Source organism: Leopardus geoffroyi, chromosome C3, assembly GCF_018350155.1.
Source record: "Leopardus geoffroyi isolate Oge1 chromosome C3, O.geoffroyi_Oge1_pat1.0, whole genome shotgun sequence".
NCBI lineage: Eukaryota > Metazoa > Chordata > Mammalia > Carnivora > Felidae > Leopardus > Leopardus geoffroyi.
Genome location: NC_059338.1, coordinates 1,244,531 through 1,265,119, shown reverse-complemented (window position 1 = coordinate 1,265,119; position 20,589 = coordinate 1,244,531). Strand labels below are relative to the sequence as shown.

The window sequence follows — 20,589 nt, the reverse complement described above, 5'->3', positions numbered from 1 at the left end:
ACTACGTGTGTGCGGAGGGAGGGGAGTCCCCGCCACGGGAGATGCGGCCCTTCTGCGGACTCCCCGCTCTGAAAAGCAGCCCGGGGAGGGGGAGGGGCGGCGGCTCTGCAGAGACGGTGGCCCAGGTTGCCCACCGCCGGGGCCGGGCCGGGAACGTGTGGGGTCCCTGCGCCGCGCCGCCCGGCCGGGCAGGTTCGGGCGAGCTCAGCCCAGCCCGGCGGGGCCACGTCCGTTCGCGCTCTGCGCGCGTCTAGGGCTGGGGCGGGGCGGGGGCGAGCCGGCTGGAGAAGGGCGGGGGGCCTTCCCGGCTCGGCGCTGTCCCCAACATTCCCACTCCAGGTTGTGGTCCCCGCACTGTTCGATCCTTGTATTGTGCGTCGGGGGTCGCTTGTCAGACCTGGAGGGGCGCTCAGGGGCCGGGCGTTGTTACGGGCACCGAGGGTGACGGTGGGGCTAAGACAGAACCCCTGCCCTCGGGAAGCCCCCGGACCAGTAGGGGATACAGACGAGCCACCGTTCGTACAAGCTGGCTAGTTTGCTGTAGGTGCTGTGGCCCAGGCGGCAGTCCCGCCGCGCCGCGCCCCTCGCCCGCCCCGCCACCCCTAGAGCCGCGGCGACGCCTGCTGGACCGAGAGGGGGGCTGCAGGCACCGTGCGATCCAGACGCAGACCACACCGGGCACTTCCGCTCTGAGACTCGGCTTCCTCCGGTCCCCTCCCCGTCCCAGCCCCAGCCTGCCCAGGCGGCGCTCCTCTGGGCTCCTGCTTTGGACTACCTCTCACCGCTGACTTATGCGTCTGTGTTGGCTCTCGGCACCGCCACCCCCAGGCAAACATCTGGGCTCAGTGGCGGGAGCTGTCTGAGGTGGCTGGCTGGCTGGCTGTCTGTCTGTCTGCCTGTCTGGGAAATTCCCGTAGTGAGTCCTTTGTGGGAATTCCCGAGGGACGGGGTTAGCCTTCCGAGTGCCCTAGGAGAGCCCGGCCTGTGGGAGACGTGCTATCCACCTGTGAGGGCGGGGCGCTGCCCTCCTGCGGGCGCCAGTTTCCCCGTCTGGACCAGGCAGAGAGTGATTGCCACTCCCTTGCCCAGCGCCCTGTGGTTGGAGGTGGGGAAGGCCAGGGCCAGTGTCCCGGGGCACTGTCTAACCCCAGCAGCCCCTGAGGGCATCTCTGGGCAATGGGGTGAGATGGGAGGGGATTCCCTGGTGAGTCCTGGGCCCAGAGCAGCCTCTGCTCTGTGTTCTTTTGGAAAATACAGCGTATATTTCCCACTTTATTAATGACGTGAGCAGTTCAGTTTTTCAAAAGTTGGAAAATAGAGAACAGGAGTACAGAGGGGCGGGGCCTGCCAGCCGCCCCTGGGCTGACACCTTTGTCCCTTGCCTACCAGCCTTTTGCTTGAGATTTTGTTTGCTTGCTGTTAGCTAGTGTGATAAGTATGACTCATTTCTGCTGTGTCCTTCTTTTTGCCTTTTAACTTCCATCTTATACTCTTTGTAAACAGCAATTTTAATGGCAGCATAAGTGTCTCTCAGAGTTTGCCACTGTAAAGAGGAGGGGCAGAAATAAATAACAGCATCCACACGCACACACTCAAGCACTCCTCAGTTGCTAAGCAGGGCTGATTGCTTCTTGGCACTTACAAACAACCCTGACATTGACTTTCAGTCAGCAAGCGTGTATGGAGTGCCCGCTCTGGCCTGGGCCCTGGTTTAGGGCTGGGGGCTTCGTGCAGGACGGTAGGCGAGGGGCTCACATGGTAGATGAACTCGACATCTGCTTCCTTCGATTTTGGAGAATTTTCATGTTGCCACATGGAAGCCAGATTCTTCTGACCGCTGGTCCAGTTCTCTCCCTGAGGGCGCAGGTGGCCAGAACCGGTGGATCTGTCCCCTGGGGATTTTCCAAGTCCAGAGGGGGGCCAGGCTCAGAGAGAAGGTGGAATTCTTCCCCTGGGAGTCCCCTCGGGGAAGAGGAGGTGGGGCAGGACGGGGCCTAGGAGGTAGTCGGGGCCTGGGCAGTGCTAAGAAGGATGGGATCCTGGCTTCCGCACAGAAAGCAGAGACACCAGGAGGCGTTGTGTACAGGTGCCTCTTGCACCAAAAACTGACTAATCACTCCCCTGGGAGGCCCTGGGGACTCAGGTATATCCTTGCCCTAAAGTAATCTAGTCTCTTGGCAAATGCGTAATTAGAATATAAGATAAGAGTTATAATAGAGGCGTAAGAGACAACAGGCTGTGGGCTCAGCGAGGAAGGAATGTTTACTTGGGATGAGGGGGCCTTCACAGAGGAGGGGATACTTGAAATGGGTTTTGGAAGGTGAGTAGGCATGCACACCGAGAGAGGAGGGAGCAGGCAGAGGGGTGGGAGGCTGTGCGGGAGCACTCCGAGGGAACTACAAGTACAGAATGGGTCTGGGGGGTGTGACAGGAGGTGAGAGCAGGAGGTGGTTTGGGGGCCACGTTGCCAAGGTCCTTGAGTCCAGGCTTGGGATTTCGACATCGTTCTGTGGCTCACTGATACTTGAATAGAGCACTAGGATTTGTATTTTAGAATGTGGGTCAAGGAGGGGGAGCTGGGGGGGGGGTGGTGGCTAGCTCCCGTGGGAGTGTGCGGGGCCAGGGGACGGGTTAGACGTTGCTGGAGGAGAGCCGAGCCCCAGGCGCGGGCAGGGAGGAGGCTGGGGGGGCAGAAACGCCGCTTCTGCGTAGGGAATGCAGGACAGGAACAGACCTGGGGGGCTAACCAAGTACCGGTTTACACAGGAGGTTTATGTTTCCCGAAGCACAGAGCGCTCTGGAAGCAGGATGGCCGCTTATCCGTGTGGTCATGGAGCCAGGGCCCTCTGCTTGTCCACTTTGCCGCCCTCAGCACCCTGGTCACAAGGTGGTGGCCTCGGCCACAGAGCTACGTGCCCGCGGGGGGAGGGGTGGGGGGGTGAGGTCTTCTCCTTTTAAAGGCCTCTTTTTATCTGGTAAGGAAATCTTTTCTAGCCACTTCCTAGACCGATTAGCCTCAGGGGAAAAAACTGGCTCAGTGTCCAGGGCCCGACCTACACCTTCCAGGGAGGGGAAGGGACGCTCTGTCTGGGGCTGGGGCCCACCTCCCCCACATGGGGCCTACTCTGCTCCCAGTAGAAACCTGTTAGCCTGGGGGAGGGGTGGGCACCAAACAGAGCCCCGTGCCCACTCTGGGACTTCCACGGAGGGTCCCAGAGGGCAGCCGGAGGGGGGTGGTCTGGAGCTCGGGAGGGGTGGGGTGCTTTGGGACATCGTGGTGAGCCTTGAGTCTCTAGGCAGGGAAGAAGAGACTGCTGGATGTGGGGCTAGGAGCCCCTCTGAGACGGAAGCGAAAGGGCCCCACCAAAACTCTAGCAGGAGCCTCTGCTCTTGCCAGGACCCTCCCCCACACCTTACACGCGCCTCTGGGAAGAGTGCATATCCTCCGGTGAAGGTCAAGGGGTCAGTGACCTCTTCCAGCACAGCAGTCAGCGCCTAAAGAGTGACGGGCAGGATCACGGTTTCCAAGACCACCGACTCCCCCAGGCCCCAGGCCAAGGTGAGACTCACTCTCCTCTCCTTCCCGAGTCTCCTGGATGCTCTGTTCCTGTCTACTCTGTCTGTCTCTAATGAGCTCTGTTCTCACTTCCTCTCAGCTCAAGTTTGAGCCGTGCGGCATGAAGCCGCGACCCTCTGGGCCGCTCCTGTGGGGCCCCCCCTCTGTGTCCTGGAACCCAGTCGGTGTGGGTGGGGGGAGGTCCCTGCTCCCAGCTCCCCAGCCTCAGGGCCCCCAGCGTGGACAGGCCCGTGCAGGTCGCAGGAGAGCATTCGCCGGACAGGCCCATCAACCTCCTTTCCACCGCTGGCCGGAAGCTTTCACCGTGACATAGTTGGTACAAGGGCAGGACCTTAGGAGCTTTTATCTCCAAAGTGTTCCTTTTACACACTTTTTTTTCTGATTGCAGAAGGACTAGAGGATCAGCGCAGAAAACGTGGAGAAGCACAGAGGTGACAGCGCCCTCGGGAGCGGGCCCAACCGGCCCCTTCCCCACAGCTCGGCAGGTTTTATGGCGAATGTCTTTGTGAGGCTGCGGTTTAATGCCCGTGTTACGGCCAGCTCGGAACCCCTTGCGTTTGTGTAACATTTTATGACCTTCCAGTGTGTTCGGCTGCGTATTTTATCACGTGCCATTTCATCTTTACAGACTCCTCACGTTGTGAGGTAGGCACAGGCAGGAATTGGGCCCCCACTGACCAGGCGAGGAAACCCGGGCGGGGAGAGGGGACGGAATCAGAGCTCACTTGGCTACGCCGTGTGTGGCTGCCTCCTCCCTTCCGCACCTCGCTGCCTGCCTGCCCCGGGTGTGAAGGAAGGGCCTTGGCACCCAGTGCCGATTTGCTGTGGGCCAACGGAGGCAAGTGGACGGAAGGGGTGGAGAGGGGAGCTCCTTGGCACCAAAGCCCCTGGGCGGGGGCGGGGGGGGGGGGAGGAGAGGGGACCCCAGGGGGCTTGTGGGACAGGCCGAGGGACACAGAGCTCCAGGGCTCAGCCCGCCCTGGCTGGTCCCTGCAGTATAGCTTACCTCCCACGCCACCCACATTTCCGGAGGCCGGTTTGTGTGCCAGGCACTTCCGGGGAGGCCGGTAATGACCTGCGAGCAGGACAGAGCCGGAGAGACGGGGCGCCCCAGCTTTAGAAACGAGAACACTCTTTAACCTCTCTGAGCCCCGGTACAGGTGCTGGGGGGCCCCAGGAACACACACACTGGTCCTACGGGGCGGGCCTTGGTGGACTCCCCAGGAGCACGGCTGCCCAGAGCCCTGAGGTTCATGGGGTACAGACGAGTGGGGGGAGTCCCCAAGTAGGAATGGTGGGCAAGGGCATTCCATGCCCTGAGGGATGGGACAGGCCACTCTTCCCTGAGCTGTGGGTGTGCCAGGAAGGACTTGGGGGGTCTGTGCCTCCAAGCCTGCTCTTCCCCTCCAGGCCTCTCACCGCCCCCACCCCCCCCCCCATGGGCTGGGCATCATCACCTTCACTAGCTGTGGGTCCTGGGGAGCTGGGTCTCACGGAGGAGGAGGGATTGGCTAAGAAAAGGTGGGGGAGGGACACACAGCCGGTTGGGTGCAGGGAGGGCAGGAGCGTACAGAGCTGATGTGCAAGGCGGGTGTGTAAGTGCTGTGGGACCTGGCAGGAAAACTCCCCTCGGGCGTGAGTCCCTGTGTCAGGGAGGAGTCGGGTGGGACAGACATCCCGGAGGGGGCCTTTTACAGCAGTCGTTTACAGGGAGGCTGGCTTCCCATGGGCCGCGGACGGGATGTTCAGACGTTCAGATTGGGCCTCAGAGACAAGCAGGTGGGTTGTATTCTTTGGGGAGCCATAGGCTGAGGGAAGGCAGAGCCCGGAGAAGGTTTGGAGACTCCAGTGTGGGGAGGGGCGAGGTGTCCCAGGAATAGTAATCAGCTCATGATCCAGAACCTTCCGGGTGCCGAGCTCCTTTGAAGCTCATTATGCACATTAATGTGCATCATCTTCACGAGCACCGTATGGGGCAGGTAGCTGTAGCGACCTCACTTTACCGATGGGCAAAGCTGGGAGTGCAGAGAAGTTAATGACTCCCCTGAGGTCACACAGCTAGTAGGTGGTGAAGCCCGAATCTGAACGGAGGCAGTTGGCTTGGGAGTCCTGCTGTGACCACTGTCCTGTCCCGTCCGGCCGTTCTGGTGGCTGCTCCCGGAAAAGGTCAATGAATACTGGTCTAAGGTGGGGGCCCCTGGGGGCACAGAGACGCGAGGCCATTCTGGAAAGGATCTCTGTGGGATACAGTGGCTGTTAGGATGTGGAGGGAGGGTGGGGCTGTCCAGTCAGCGTTGGGGGCCCAGGCAGGAGGCAGAGCTGTGGAGAAGCCTGCTGGCTCCCTCTCCCAGGCCTTCCCGCCGGGCTCAGTCAGGCAGGCGCTCCACCTGGGGCCCCTGATGCCAAGGAGGGACTCGGGATGTGGGGACTTGAGGACTGGCTTCCTGCTAGGCTGTTCCTGTGGTCTTGGCCATGTGTCCGGCTGCCCCTCGTACCCTGGTCCCTGCCTGTCACCCAAGGCATGTTCCCAGCCTCTCCATCCATTGTATGAACTACTGAATTTCCTTCCAAAATAAACCTTTTCGGTTTTCAGCGGCCTGGAGTCCGTTCCTATTGTGGAAGCCAGAGGCTGGCCTGCAGGGGAGCTCTCCTTGAACAGGTCAGGTTTGAAGTGCTTGGGGAAAGGCTGAGAAGTTGCACGTTCAGGGCCGGCCCGGGACAGGGCTCTGAGACAGCAGCCTGGAGGTGGGGCCGGGAACGCGGTTGGAGGCCCTGGAGCCCAACCGGGAGAAGGCAGAGCCGCCTTGCAAGCAGTGCCTGCGGGGAGGGGGAGCCAGGCGGGCATCCGGGAAGGAGGGGACCAGGGAGGCAAAATGCTGGCTTTGGGCTGGCCTCCTAGGACCTTAGTCATCCCAGAGGAACCCTCCGCCGTTTAAGCAAGAGCCAAGAAGGATTCCCGTGTCCTGCTGTGGGCCACGTGCCCGTTCCCAAAGCCATCCCTGTGCCTGGGCACTGCCGTGCTGGGTGAGGCTCAGGACACTGGATCACTCCCGGACCTGGAGGCGGGCTGGGGATGAGCAGTCCTACAGGAGAGCTGGGCTTCTGCCCCTGGGAGCAGCACAGGATAGAAGCGGGGCAGGCAAGCAGGTGTCCGTTAGGAGAGCTTGGTGGGTGCGAGGCTTTCAGAGTGCAGGGAGGGACTGTTTCCAGATGGAGAAACGTGGGCCCAGTTGTACATAAAGAGGAGAGAACCAGTGGGCCCCCACCCCCGTTCAGGGAGCCTGGAGATGCATAGGGGAAACTGAGGAAGGGGGCCCCAGGAGGAACACGTGGGGATAGCGTTCAAGACAGAGGGTGGGAGTCCAGGTTGGTGAGGGGCACGGCTGTGTTTCAGAGGAGGGGGGGAGGGGAGGAGTGTGGGAGGGAGTGGCCGGAGGCACCTGTCCCCTGGCCACCTGCTTCTCCGGGCCTCACCTGGGCTGAGAGCTTGGGCTTCGGAGGCAGACGGCAAGCTGGGGTCCCAGTTCTGTGACTGCACTAGGTCACTCCCTAGGATGTGACCCTGGGCGCATCACATCTGTGCCTCGGTTTCCTCATTTATGAAATACCACAGGGTCATGGCGAGGGTTACGTGAGATGATGTACCGAGAAAACAGAGCGCGTGGAAAGCTGGAGAACCTGGCTCTTGAAGAGACCTCGGGACCAGACCAGCTGTTACTGTGGCAATTGTGACTTTACCGCAAAGGCCCCCAGTGACAGTGACGAAGTCCAGTCCGCGTGGCTGCCGCTCCTGCCTCCCGACGTGGCCCCCCAGCCCCCCGTAAGGTCCCCCTCAGACGGGGCTCCTCGTCACCTGTCCCAGCTGGCCACTGCCGTTGGGCTGGGGGGAGGTGGGCGGCAGGGACCTCCCTGTCCACCCCTCACCCCCACCGCCTCTGCCGGGCGTCCCGTGTGTCCCAGTTTGGAGTGCTGGCGATCCCAGGTTTCCTTTGCGCTGGTCCTGGGGCCGGACCAAGGGCAGACCCGCCACGTTTTGTGTCGCAGGACGTCCAGTCCTGTCTGAGGACGCGGGCTTTGCCGCCGAGCCCTGGGGGAGCAGGGAGTGTCCTGTGAGGTGTGCCTTCCCGCTGCTGGGTGGTCTTCCTCCTTGGCACACACTCAGCCAATGGGCTCCCAGGAAGGGTTCTCTTGGCAGAAAGCTTGGGCCCAGCTTGAGAACCACCCTGCCCTGGGCGCGAGCGGCCAAGGGCATCATCGGGCAGGCAGAGGGGGAGGAGGGCTGAGCAGCCCCAGGTGGGGCTGGGTCCCTGGCGCAGGTTAGGGACAGGGCACCTCTCCAACTCTGGGCTACACTCAGTCACCGAGGACCCAGACTCGGGCCCGGAGGCCCGAGGCCCTGGTCAGCCCCTGATCTGCCTTCTGTCCCTGCCATTGAGGAGGCCGAGGACACCCCTGAGACCTCCCTCTGTCCCAGCCGCCTCTCCCCCGGCTCCCACGCGGGACTCTCTGCATATAGGCCGCAGCAGCAAATCCCTGCACGCCAGTAGACGCGCCTGGCTTCTCTCTAGGACTGGAGAAGGCGGGCGCCGGGAGAGAACAGCCTCTGACCCCAACCGAGGGCTGCCGTTTCCAGAGCAGGCACATCTAATCACAGTGAGCAGAAGCGGGCGAGTGGTTGACCGGGAGAGGGGGGCGCGGATGGGGGTCTGACTGGAAGGGGCAGGAGCCGCTCTCTTGGGAGACTGAAGTGTCGTTTACCTGGACGGGGTGCGGGTCGCCCGGGGGATGTCGAAAGTCGCCGGCAACCTGGATCCTGAACACGTGTGAATGTTATTGCGCGTAAGTCGTGCTTCGCCAAAGGTGATACAAAATACAAGGAGTAACGACAGGTTGACTGGACACCCCAGTTTGTGAGCCAGTGACAGGGCTGCGAGTGAAACGGCCCTGGGCCCCCGCGGGTGAGGGCACCGGGTGGGAGGCTGGTTGCCCGGGAGGGGCCCTTCTCACCCGGCTCACTCTGGGTGCCTCCCCACCCCCCCCCGGTCGCCACTATGAGGATAGGGGCCCTTCCTCTGTTGCACAGCCGCCCCGACCCTGGGGACCGCCGGCCGCCTGGCCGGGAGGCTCTTTCCCTGGGTGTTTCCCCACACAGGCCGCCCGGGCCGTGCAGGGTCTGTCCTGGGCTGTGTGTGTGGCTACCGGAGCACCTATAAAGTAAACACGACTGAGAAGGCCAGTGACCGCAGAAGACACAGATGAAATGAAAAAAAAAAAAAAAAAAAAAATCAAAATAAACAAAACCTCCCAAACTCACCCCACGCCTCACACCGAAAAGCCCAGAGCCCCGAGCTGGGTGGGATAAAGAGTGGGCCTGTTTGGGTGATATTTATATAAAGGGCTTGGTTCCTCCCTCGGGCGAGTAAAGCGAGTTGTAAAATTTGAAGGCACATTTTAAAATTGTTTAAAATCCTCCAAATGTGTTTCCTGTCTGGCGCTGCGTATGGGGCGCTGGTAACCCGTGTGCCTGTGTGGCCCGGAGCGCGGGTTAACGAGGGAGTTTAGAGGCAGTGATGCGGAGGGGCCGGCCGACTCCGGCCGCCAGAGAAGGAGCCCGTTGTTGGCCGGCGTGTGTTCCCAGGGCTGGAATGTGCGGGAAGGGCCTCGGGACTTGGGAGGGCGGTTTAGTCTGGGAAATTAGCATCTTTGTAAAAGCCACCGTACTTATAAATCATCAGTTAAAGGCCCGTAGGGGTCATAATGCAGGTGTGTGATTTTTACTTCTGAAGCGAGCGGGCGTGATAATATTTGACAACACGTAATAATTAGGGTACTGCGTGTACATTTGATAAGTTAGATGATGATCGGGATGACCCTCCTGCATCATGGCTCCTTTCCACCTTTGCCGACACTTCCCTCTCTCAGTCTCTCTCTCTGCCTGGGCCACCGTCAAACTGAGACCTCCCGGTGGCTCAGCACCACCTCCCCACGGTGTGCATGAAGGACTCCCTCCGCTGGGCCCCCTTGACATTTTTCCTTTTTTTTTTTTTTTTAAGGGTTTATTTTCCAGAGGGAGCCGGTTGGAGGAGGTGGGTAGAGAGAGGGGGACAGAGGATCTGAAGCCAGAGAGCCTGACGCGGGGCTCGAACTCACAAACCGTGAGATCATGACCTGAGCCAAAGTCGGACACTCAACCGACAGAGCCACCCAGGGGCCCTGACATTTCGTCTTTAGCAAAGTTCACTGTGTCCTTTCCCTTCTGAAATTCAACTGAATGTGTGTCTGTCGCCGTCACACGCCCTGTGGGGACCAGAGCTGGGTCTTAGCGGTGCCTCCCTTTCAGCTCCGTGCCCAGAGAGGGCTCTTGGTTCATATCTGTTGAATTAAACTGTTTTTTTTCTTTAAAATTTTTTTTTAATGTTTTATTTACTTTTGAGAGAGAGAGAGACAGAGCACGAGCCGGGGAGGGGCCGAGAGAGAGGGAGACACAGCAGGCTCCAGGCTCTGAGCTGTCCCCACAGAGCCCAACGTGGGGCTCGAACTCACAAGCTGCGAGGTCATGACCTGAGCCGAAGTCGGAGGCTTAACCGACAGAGCCACCCAGGGGCCCCAGTTTTGCTATACTTTAATGTTTTCTTTCTAGTTTTTTTAATGTTTATTTATTTTTGAGAGAGAGAGACAGAGACAGACAGACACAGTGTGACTGGGGGGAGGGGCAGAGAGAGAGAGAGGGGGAGACACAGAATCCAAAGCAGGCTCCGGGCTCCGAGCGGTCAGCACAGAGCCCGACGTGGGGCTCGAACCCACGAACTGGGAGATCATGACCTGGGCCAAAGTCCGATGCTCAACCAACTGAGCCACCCAGGCGCCCTTAAACTGTTTTTTTTTTTTTTTTCTTAACAGGATTACTGGGCAGACCTAATTTGGTAACAGCCATCACACTTTAAGATATATATATATATATATTTTTTAATTTTTTTTTCAACGTTTATTTCTTTTTGGGACAGAGAGAGAGCATGAACGGGGGAGGGGCAGAGAGAGAGGGAGACACAGAATCGGAAACAGGCTCCAGGCTCCGAGCCATCAGCCCAGAGCCCGACGCGGGGCTCGAACTCACGGACCGCGAGATCGTGACCTGGCTGAAGTCGGAGGCTTAACCGACTGCGCCACCCAGGCGCCCCTAAGATATATTTTTAAATTTCATTGTCCTCGAGCCCTGCCTCGATGGAATATAGATGTAGTTGTGCTGAATTTAGAATTAGTGGAATTCAAGGTATAGTTTGAAGCCCGTCTGGTTTTGTTTGATTGTAGTTCTGAAACACAATGTCTATCTCATGTGGAAACCCCTTGGGGACAGCATTTGTGGGGGGCCAGGTGACCTGTGGTAGATCTTCATCATGACCTTCCGTGGCACCTGACAGATGAAGGGCGTTTCTCTCCGCACCTGCGCCCTCTTCTTTGTGCTGGTGGCGGGGTCGGATAGGGCGGAGCCCCACACCGAGCAGGGAAGGAACATTCGATTCGCCTGAGTGCCCCAGACGCAGCCTGGTTCGGCGCAAGCGTTAAAGGGAGTGGCAGTGTGGCAGGCTAGGTGTGGCGGTCAACTCTCGAAAAGAAACCACCACCACAACAGCTGATGGTGGTCGGCGGCCGGCCGTGAGGCTGTGTTGGGGCAGAATTCCCGGGACAGGGGCCGCCCCGCGGGGGTTGCACGTGAAGGTGGCATTCGTGTCCTTTTCCTTGGTTTCCCCGCTGCCCCAGGGAGACGCGGTGCCTGGAAGCCAGGAAGGCTGGGGGTTTAAACGCGAGGCAGCAGCGGTCCCGGGTCTCGGTTGCCTCAACTGTGACGATGTGAAGAATAATGCAGTGTCAGCCTGCTTGCTTGTCCCTGTTCCCCCCTCTGCCTGGCGGCAGGTCCCCTCCTCCTCCTCCCCTGCCTCCTGGCCACGCAAGCCGCCCTCTCTTCACGTTCAGGCTTTCCGGATTTAGCAAGTGAAAATAGGGCATCCCCAGTTAAATCTGAATTTCAGATAAACGGCGAATACTGTTTTAGTCGGAGTAAGACCCAGACAATATTTGGGGCACACTTCTACTGAAGTATTCATTTTAATCTGAGCTTCAGACTCAGCGGGGGGTTCTGTCACTGAAACTGACAACTCAGTTAAGTCCCACTTCTCCACGGAGCCGCCCTGGTGAACTTCGTGCAGCTCTGAACTCCTGTAGCCTTAGTGACTCTCACACTTGACCGACCTCTGGGAAGTACCACCGCCTTTATCTGCTATCAATAACTCTGACCACCTGTTGAGCTCCCGTGATGCGACGTGCCAGGCACATAGGAACTTTGCACAACCTGTCGTGCTATCCCTCACGGTAACCTCATCAGGCTGGAATCCGTGTCCCCGTAGAGGCCCAAGGAGGGAGGACGGCCCCGGTGGACGCACGGTGACATCGGGCTGCAGGCCTGAGGGTGCGGGACGGGATCCTGAACCCCGCACTGCCGCTCCCGGCGGGACAGGGACGGGGTCTGACGCCGGCCGTCTCTGCTGGTGCCTGGCTGACAGCGGCCCGTGTCTGTTGAGAAGAGTGATGCTCCGAGGGAAGAGTATCAGGATCGATTTGGGGACCAGGGGACAGATCTGTATCCAGAGTCCTAAACAATGTGACGAAGATAGGGGTTTGGGGACGGGACCACGAAGTTTCTACACTTCCAGCAACTTCTAAAGTGCTGTTTGCTTTCGTGTGTGGATAAATGCATTGCTGTTTGTGGAGTATTGTGACACTCGTCCCTGAGCAAAGTCCTCTCTGACGCGGCCCATAGGGTGTGGGACACGCGGGCGGACACGGCGTGTGGCAGGCAGCTGGGGCGCCCCGGGCTCAGTGTTCCTGGGGCTCAAGTTTGGGAATCGACCGAAGGGCGCTGTGGTCGTAGAGGAGAGGGTGTCGGGAACAGCCACGCAGCGGTTTCGGAGAGAGAATCTCTGTGGATGCTCTTTCCCCATGGGACCGGGTGGGGGCGTGCGTGGGCGCAGGCTTGCGGACCCAGAGTGGAGGCCGAGCCCCCGCTGCTGTCCGGGTCTCCTGGGTCAGGTCAAGGTCATTCCCGCACTCGGCCTGGAAGTTAGACACACGCCCTAGGCCCAGGTGCAGCTGGTTGCCAGGACGGAGGGAGGGGGAGGGAGGTGGGGGCAGCACTGCGCAGGCTCCTGAGCCTCGGGCCGCGCCTGCACCCCTGCCTGGCGGGCCGCCTCTTTTTCCTCATCCCCCCTTTGTCTAGTTTTAATTTTTTTAACATATATTTTTGAGAGACAGGGACAGACAGAATGTGAGCAGGGGAGGGGTTGAGAGAGAGGGGGACACAGAATCTGAAACAGGCTCCAGGCTCCGAGCTGCCAATACAGAGCCCGACGCGGGGCTCGAACTCACGAACCGCGAGATCATGACCTGAGCCGAAGTTGGACGCTCAACTGACTGGGCCATCCAGGCACCGCCCCCGCCCCTTTTGTCTATTTTTATTCCCGTTCGAATGTATGTGTCCAGGGGAGCTGGCTTTGTAAGGAGGTGGGGAGAGCGGGCTCAGCAGGTGGGGACCAGGCTTCACCCCCACCCCGGAGTTAGAAGCCTTTCCAGGCTGGGGATCCTCAGCTCTTTCCACGGTGACGCTCAGACCCTGTCCTTCAAGAGACTCCGGGGAACATGGGGCTTAATCGTGGGTCTATTTCTCAAAGCCACAGCACAGTGAGTGCGAATCGAATCGTGATACGGTAATAGTGTGGCTCCCCCAGGAGGATACCGGGGACCACCTGACTGAGAGGCTGAGGGGGGAGTGGGGCCCATATCCGGAGGGGAAGAGGCGCTAAGGTGGGTGCCTGCAAAGTGAGGTCTTGCCGACAGGGAGGCGCTGGCTCCCCAGAACCAGGGAGGGCTCAGGAGTCGGGAGAGGAAGGCATCCCGGGCCAGGGCTGCCAGCGGGGGCGGGCTTGGGAACGGGGAGCCTAGGGCAGGGGAGCCCCCAGCTCTTTCCTGCACCCCTAGCCGCTAAGCAACGGCACCCCTGCAAACCCCACCCCACGGGAGGCCCCCTGCCCCCCGCCCTGCCGGAGTCCAGCTCCAGCAGTCCCGGGGCTCCCGAAGGATGAACGGTGTCGGCAAAAAAGTGAAAAAAAAAAATAAAGCAGAAACAAAAATGGACAGAGACCACAGCAGTGGGTTAGACCGGCCACTTTATTGTGGCAAACGTGGCATTATATTTGCTAGCAATTTCCTTGTAGCGTGCGTCATCTGTGTTTCTCGACATTACCTGATTCTAAAAACATTCCCATGTGTAATCACGCTTTAAGGAATAACATGGTTATTTTCTCATAACGTTTCCTCCTGCCCTTTGCTTATTGATTAATTTCTTACATTATTTTCATTATGTATCTACGTTTATCCACAATCTACAGAGCATTTGCTTTGCCGTTTTCATGAAAGGTCATCTATCTCTCAACACTTCAAGTGGAACAGTTACGGGGCCGTGACCTCTTAGTTGTTTCCCCGAACCATTGGTGGTTTGGGGAACAAGAGTGTTCGTCTCGGTCCAAGGTGCTAGAAGGGGGCCAAGAACCCACGCCTTACACACTCTCAGAGAGACAATGCACCTAGGAACTAATGAACCGTTCTGTACCTTAACTGAGTAGGATCAGTCATCATCTGGAATGCCTCCTGGGGGCCAAGTGGGCCTAGGGGTTGGAGTAACTTGTGCCCATGGATACACTTCTTTGTTGCGGGAGTGGGGCTTTCAAATCCATTTATTTGTTCCTTGGCTGGGAAATGTAGGAGGCTATCCTTCCTTTAGGTAGAGAGAGGAGTCTTTATAGGGGGTGGCAAGGGCTAAATGCAGGGCCGCACAATTTCCTTGCAGAACCTTATTTTCTTTCCCCAATGGTTCTTTTCCCAGGGGGCCTGTGGAGGGCAATTCCCCAAAAGACAATTCCCCAGGTACTTTTATTAAGGCCAAATTACATAAAAGCGGGAATATAAGAAGCTTCGCTGTCGGTGGGCGGCCTGCGGTCCCGATCCGTCCACCGCCCGGGCCCCGCCATCAGGCTGGTTGGATAGCTCGGCTTCGGCATCGCCCTGAGCCCCCAAGCTTCCAGAGAGATCATGTCAAGCTCCCTGCTGTAAGCCGCATCTACGCACCGAGGACTCACGTCGGACCTGTACAGTCCCCTAATGTCCACACTTACCGGCCGTCTCCACCCGGATGCCTAACCGGCCCCCCCGCACTCAACACGGCCCGATGCCCCCTTGATCTCCCCCCCCCAAGCCTCCCCCCTGCCTCCCGCCTCCGAAAACGGCACCGAAACAAAACGACAGGGCCGAGGCCCTCGACCTCTTTTCTCTCATCTGTCATCCAGTCCTCAGCAAACCCTGTCAGCCGACCGTCCAGCACGTCCTGAATCCCCCCCAGCTCCACCCCCCAGGCCCCCAGCCACCAACAGCCGGCTCCTGTCCTGTACACAACAGCCCAGGGAGACTCTTTCTTTTTCAGTTTTTTGAGAGAGAGGGCGCAAGTGAGCGAGGGGCAGACAGACAGAGAGAGAGAGAGAGAGAGAGAGAATCCCAAGCAGACTCCACAGTCAGTGCAGAACCCGACTCGGGACTCGATCCCACAAACTGTGAGATCATAACCTGAACCGAAACCAGGAGTCGGACGCTTAACTGACCGAGCCCCCGGGCGCCCCACTTAGAGACTTTGTTTGAAAATAATCTCTGCACCCGACGTGGGGCCACTCGAACCCACACGCCTGAGATCAAGAGTCACGTGCTCCATCACTCAGCCAGCCAGGCGCCCCAGAGACTCGTGAACGTAGATTGTATCCTGGGCTCCCGGGGCCAAAGCGTCCAGTGGCCCCAGCCACACTAACCATGAAACTCAGGGGCTTACTGTGGTCGCCCAGCGCCTGTGCTGTGGGGCCCCTGGCTCCTTCCCTCGCAGGCCAGACCACTTCTACCCTTTCTCCCCCTTCTCCAGCCACGGGGCAATTTGCGCTCGACCCTCAGGCTGGAACCTTTCTCCCAAGACACAGACTCGGCCCGTCCGGCCGTCACTCCCCAGGAGCGGTCTTTCGGAGGACTCTGGGCACACGAGCGTGTACGAGCAAGCTCACACACACTCCTCTTCCTCGTCATTCTCCTGTTGCTTTACTGAGTAGGACCTGAACCGGAAGGAAGGGCATGACTGCAGCGGCAGGAACACCCAGCAAGTCAGGTCACAGGAGCGTCTGCGTCAAAACAGCGTCTGCATGCCCACGGGAGTGCGGAGACCCCTGCCCCTTCCCCACCCGCTTCCTGGAGGCGGGACGGTGTCCTCAGGAATGAGATCAGTGGGCGCTTTTCTAGAAAACGTCCCAGAGAAAAGGTCAACGTTTAAAGATGAGAAAATCGGGGCGCCTAGGTGGCTCAGTCGGTTGAGTATCTGACTTCGGCTCAGGTCATGATCTCGCGGTTCGTGGGTTCGAGCCCCGCGTCGGGCTCTGTGCTGACAGCTGGGAACCTGGAGTCTGCTTAGGATTCTGTGTCTCCCTTTCTGTCTGCCCCACCCCTGCTTGCTCTCTGTCTCTCACAAAAATAGTAAACATTAAAAAAAAAATTAAAAAGGAAAGAAAGAAAGAAATGGTGACTGAGGGGCGCCCGGCGGGTTCGGTCTGCAGAATGTATGGCTCTTGGTCTCAGGGTTGTGAGTTCAAGCCCCACATTGGGCGCACAGCTTACTTAAAATAAATAAATAAATAAATAAATAAATAAATAAAAATAAAAAAATAAACAAAAGAAAAACCTCAATTAAAAAAAAAGAAATGGTAACTTTTTTTTTTTTTTAAGTTTATTTTCTTTTTCAGTAATCTCTACACCCAACGTGTGGCTCGCTCACAATCCCGAGGTCAAGAGTTGCACACTTCACCGACCGAGCCAGCCCGGTGCCCTAGTAACATATTTTCAGAGGTAAGCCAGGATTTATGAAACAAGAAGATGATATTAGAAATAAATTAGAAATTTAATTACTCAGAAATTGAATATAGGTTAGTAAAAACAATCAAAGGAATGGGAAGCCCAGGTGTGGAAATCCCCAAGGAAGCACATTAAGTAGAGAAGAGTTGAGGAATAAGGGAGAAAAATGTAAAAGAGAAACAATTCAGGCGTCCAACTGACAGGAGAAAGGGCGTGGGAGGAAGTTCTCAAAGAAACAGTACAAGAAACCTTCTCAGACCTTTTCAGATTCACCTTCATGCAAAGGCTCCAAGATCAGTTGCAACTCGGGGCGCCTGGGGGGCTCAGGTCATGATCTCACGGTTCATGAGTTCGAGCCTCATGCTGGGCTCTGTGCGGACAGCGTGAAGTCCGCTGGGGACTCTCTCTCCCTCTCTCTCTGCCCCTTTCTCTCTCACGTGCTCTCTCTCTCTCTCAAAAATAAATACATAAACTTTAAAAAAATGAAATAAAAAAGAGTCAGTTGTATCTCTGATTTCCCAGCAGCAACACTGGGAGCTAGGGGACCTGGGAAAATCCTGAACAAAATGTTTTCCATCCCAAATTCCTACCCTCAGGCAAACAGAAAGAAAGAGCAGGGCAGGATAAAGAGCCCGCCCGCCAGTCGGTGACACAAAGCCTTCCCCTCCCAGGCACCGGGTTTCGGGGAGCTCTCGGAGATGTGCCCCACAAAGTGAAACGTGCATCCGGGAGCCGGGTCTCACACAGGCAGGGTGGGAAGGGCATTCGTTCCCAGATGTTGACGAAGGGATGCCCCGAGGTGCGGCACAGCATGGGCCACAACTAACGACCAACCAACGCGAGCGGCAGCAGGAGACTGGGCACCAGGACCAATGGCTCCAAGAAGGCGCTGCGGGGAAGCCTGGCTGGCTCAGCGGGCGCTCTGTGCGACGCCTGGTCTCGGGTGTAGACATGACCTTGAAATAAAATCTTTTTTTTTTTTTTTTCAACGTTTATTTATTTTTGGGACAGAGAGAGACAGAGCATGAACGGGGGAGGGGCAGAGAGAGAGGGAGACACAGAATCGGAAACAGGCTCCAGGCTCTGAGCCATCAGCCCAGAGCCCGACGCGGGGCTCGAGCTCCCGGACCGCGAGATCGTGACCTGGCTGAAGTCGGACGCCTAACCGACTGCGCCACCCAGGCGCCCCGAAATAAAATCTTAAGGGGCACCTGGGTGGCTCGGTTGGTTAAGCGTCCAACTCCTGATGTCGGCTCAGGTCATGATCTCTCGGTTCACGAGTTCGAGCCCCGCGTCGGGCTCTGTGCTGACAGCTGGGAGCCTGGAGCCCGCTTCGGATTCTGTGTCCCCCTCTCTGCCCCTTTTCCGCTCACGCTCTCTCTCAAAACTAAATAAACATTAAAAAAAAAAAAAGGTAGCACTGCCAAAGTGCTAGATGAGTTTGATCACATTGACAGCAAGAGTCAAAGAGACGAAGAGTTTAGGGATGAATTGGTAAAATCGGGAAAAGAAAAAGCAGTAAAGTAATCCAGGCAATATTTTATTTTATTTTTAAAGTTAAAAAATGTTTTCATTATTATTTTTTAATTTTTTTAATGTTTATTTTTGAGAGACAGAGAGAGAGCACAAGTGGGGAAGGGGCAGAGAGAGAGGGAGACACAGAATCCGAAACAGGCTCCAGGCTCCGAGCTGTCGGCACGGAGCCCGACGCGGGGCTTGAACTCACGGACTGTGAGATCATGACCTGAGCTGAAGTCGGACGCTCAACCGGCTGAGCCACCCAGGCGCCCCTCGTTCCAGTGTTTTTTAATAAGGTTCACATAAATGTGTATATGCTCTTACTTTTCTTGTGTTCTCTTGTTTTTTAGCTTATTTTTTCTAGTAATCTGTGTACCCAACGCGGGGTTCAAACTCACAACCCTAAGATCAAGAGCTGCGCGCTCTTCCCACGGAGCCAGCGGGCGCCTCTTTTCTTGTATCCTGTATACACCATTTGCACTCGGCTCCTTCCACCTCACACCGTACCCTGGACGTCTTTCCATGGAGAGCTTCCCTTTCTCCTGTGTAGCACAGTCGTGTATGTGACCAGCTCTCTTACAAAGACACTTGGGCGTCTCCCGGGGCTTTGCTCTTACACGCGAACGCCACGGTAACCGTATACATGCAGTGCCGCTGCACGACAAGCCCCCAGAGGCGGGCTTGCCGGGCCGGAGGGAGGCGCCCTTGCACCTGACCTCGATGTCCGCACAGGGCCCGCGCCAGCCCCGCCGTTCCGCCCCCATCCGCCCCCATGGATGAAAGCACCTGTTCGCTGAGGTCTCGTCCATGCGCTGGGTCGTAGGCTTCTGGGTTTCTGAGCTGATAAATGAGGAATGCTCTCTCTACGTAGTGTTAATTTTGACTTCTCTTATGTGTGAGGTGGAGCGACTTTAACAACATTTCAGAGCCCTTGGCATTTCTTCCCCGTGGACCGGGCGCGCGCTTTGGCCGGTTTTCTCTTCGGTTGCTGGTCTTTCCGGATCGTTGTTGCCTACAAGGGACGTGGAAAGTGTTCGAAGACAGAACGGATCACAGTATACGACATGGCTCAACCGTGAATGATTGTTACAGTTGCCTGACACTCTAGATGCTGAATATTGACGCACCCCAAATTTTGGACTTGGATGTATAGAGAAGGTAGCAGCAAAGGGTGTGTGTTCATGCATGCAGGGGTGGGGAGCAGAGGGCCAAGTCCTCACCCTCCATCAAAAGGAGTCAGTCTGTTTCTCTAGAAAGTCTAAGATTGGAAAACAGGGGCGCCCGGGGGGCTCAGTCCGTGAAGCGTCTGACTCTTGGTTTCGGCTCAGGTCATGCCCTCACAGTTTGTGAGTTTAAACCCCACGTCGGGCTCTGTGCCGACAGCCGGAGCCTGCTTCGGATTCTCTCTCTCCCTCTCTCTGCCTCTCCCCTGCTCATGCTCTCTCTCAGAATGGGTAAATAAACTTAAAAAAGAAATCTTTAAAATTGGGGGAAAGAAAGAAGGAGAAAACAGCAGTGGTAGCTGAACAAGATTATTTAGAAACACGAAAGTAAATATTGGTGGAAACAACCAGAAGTTTTGAGGGTGGTCGCCCCTGGAGCCAGGGTGGGAACGGGGAGGGGTGCCTCGTCAGAACTAAGTCCCATCGTAACCGGGGCGCCTGGTCCTGGGAGCCCAAGCAGACCAGGTTCGGCCCCCGGCTGCTGGTTTCGACCAAACCCAAAGGCGGAAGGTGAGCGGTGGTGACACAAGAAGGGATCTGTTTCAGCAAGGCCACCGCGAGGAAGCAGCCGACCAGTGTCTCGGGGACTGTCTCCGAGGTGCCGTAAACGCGTCCAGGTTCACGCAAGGCAAGTGCGGGACAAAGGTGGGGTGGGTCTGCAGGTGGGCGCCAGAGGTCAAGGTGATCACTGTTTCGGGGTCAGTCGCACAGTGGTCCCTGCTGCCGGAGTAGGTAGTTGTGGCCCCACCACCCGATGCTTTGCCTGCTGGGTCTTTCCTTCCCTTCCCTTCCCTCCCCTCCCCTCCCCTTCCCTTCCCTTTTTTTAAGTTTATTTATTTATTTTGCGCAGGAGGAGGGGGGAGCAGAGAGAGAGAGCATCCCAGGCAGGCTCTGTGCTGCCAGCGCAGAGCCCAATGTGGGGCTTCGAGCCACCAGCCGTGAGATCGTGACCTGAGCTGAAACCTAGAGCCGGACGCCTGACCACTGAGCCACCCAGCACCCCCAGCCCGCTTGGTCTTTTGTCAGAGTTAAGAGAGAAGAAGCTGAGAAGAAAATAATCAGAAAGTAGAGACTGAGGTGAGAGTGGATGTGGCTGACATCCTCCTCGCCCACCATTTGGCCTTTTAAACTATGTAACATGTTACTGTGATAAAAGGAATTACATACAATGAGAAGAGGTGGTTTGCACACGGCCACGCAAATGGAGGGATATTGCAGAGTGCGACAGACGTGCGAGTCTGTGCCAGACCAAGAAAGGGCTGAAAGACTGCAGAAGACCCAGCAGCC

General features: G+C 57.4%; 1 long non-coding RNA gene across 1 annotated transcript; it reads left to right on the top strand.

The window, feature by feature from the left end:
• The first annotated feature begins 1,675 nt into the window (after window positions 1-1,675).
• LOC123585822 lies at window positions 1,676-4,181 on the top strand. The gene is made up of 2 exons (XR_006706436.1): window positions 1,676-3,559; window positions 3,966-4,181. It is a non-coding gene; the product is annotated as an uncharacterized LOC123585822 (long non-coding RNA).
• Window positions 4,182-20,589: the final 16,408 nt, after the last annotated feature.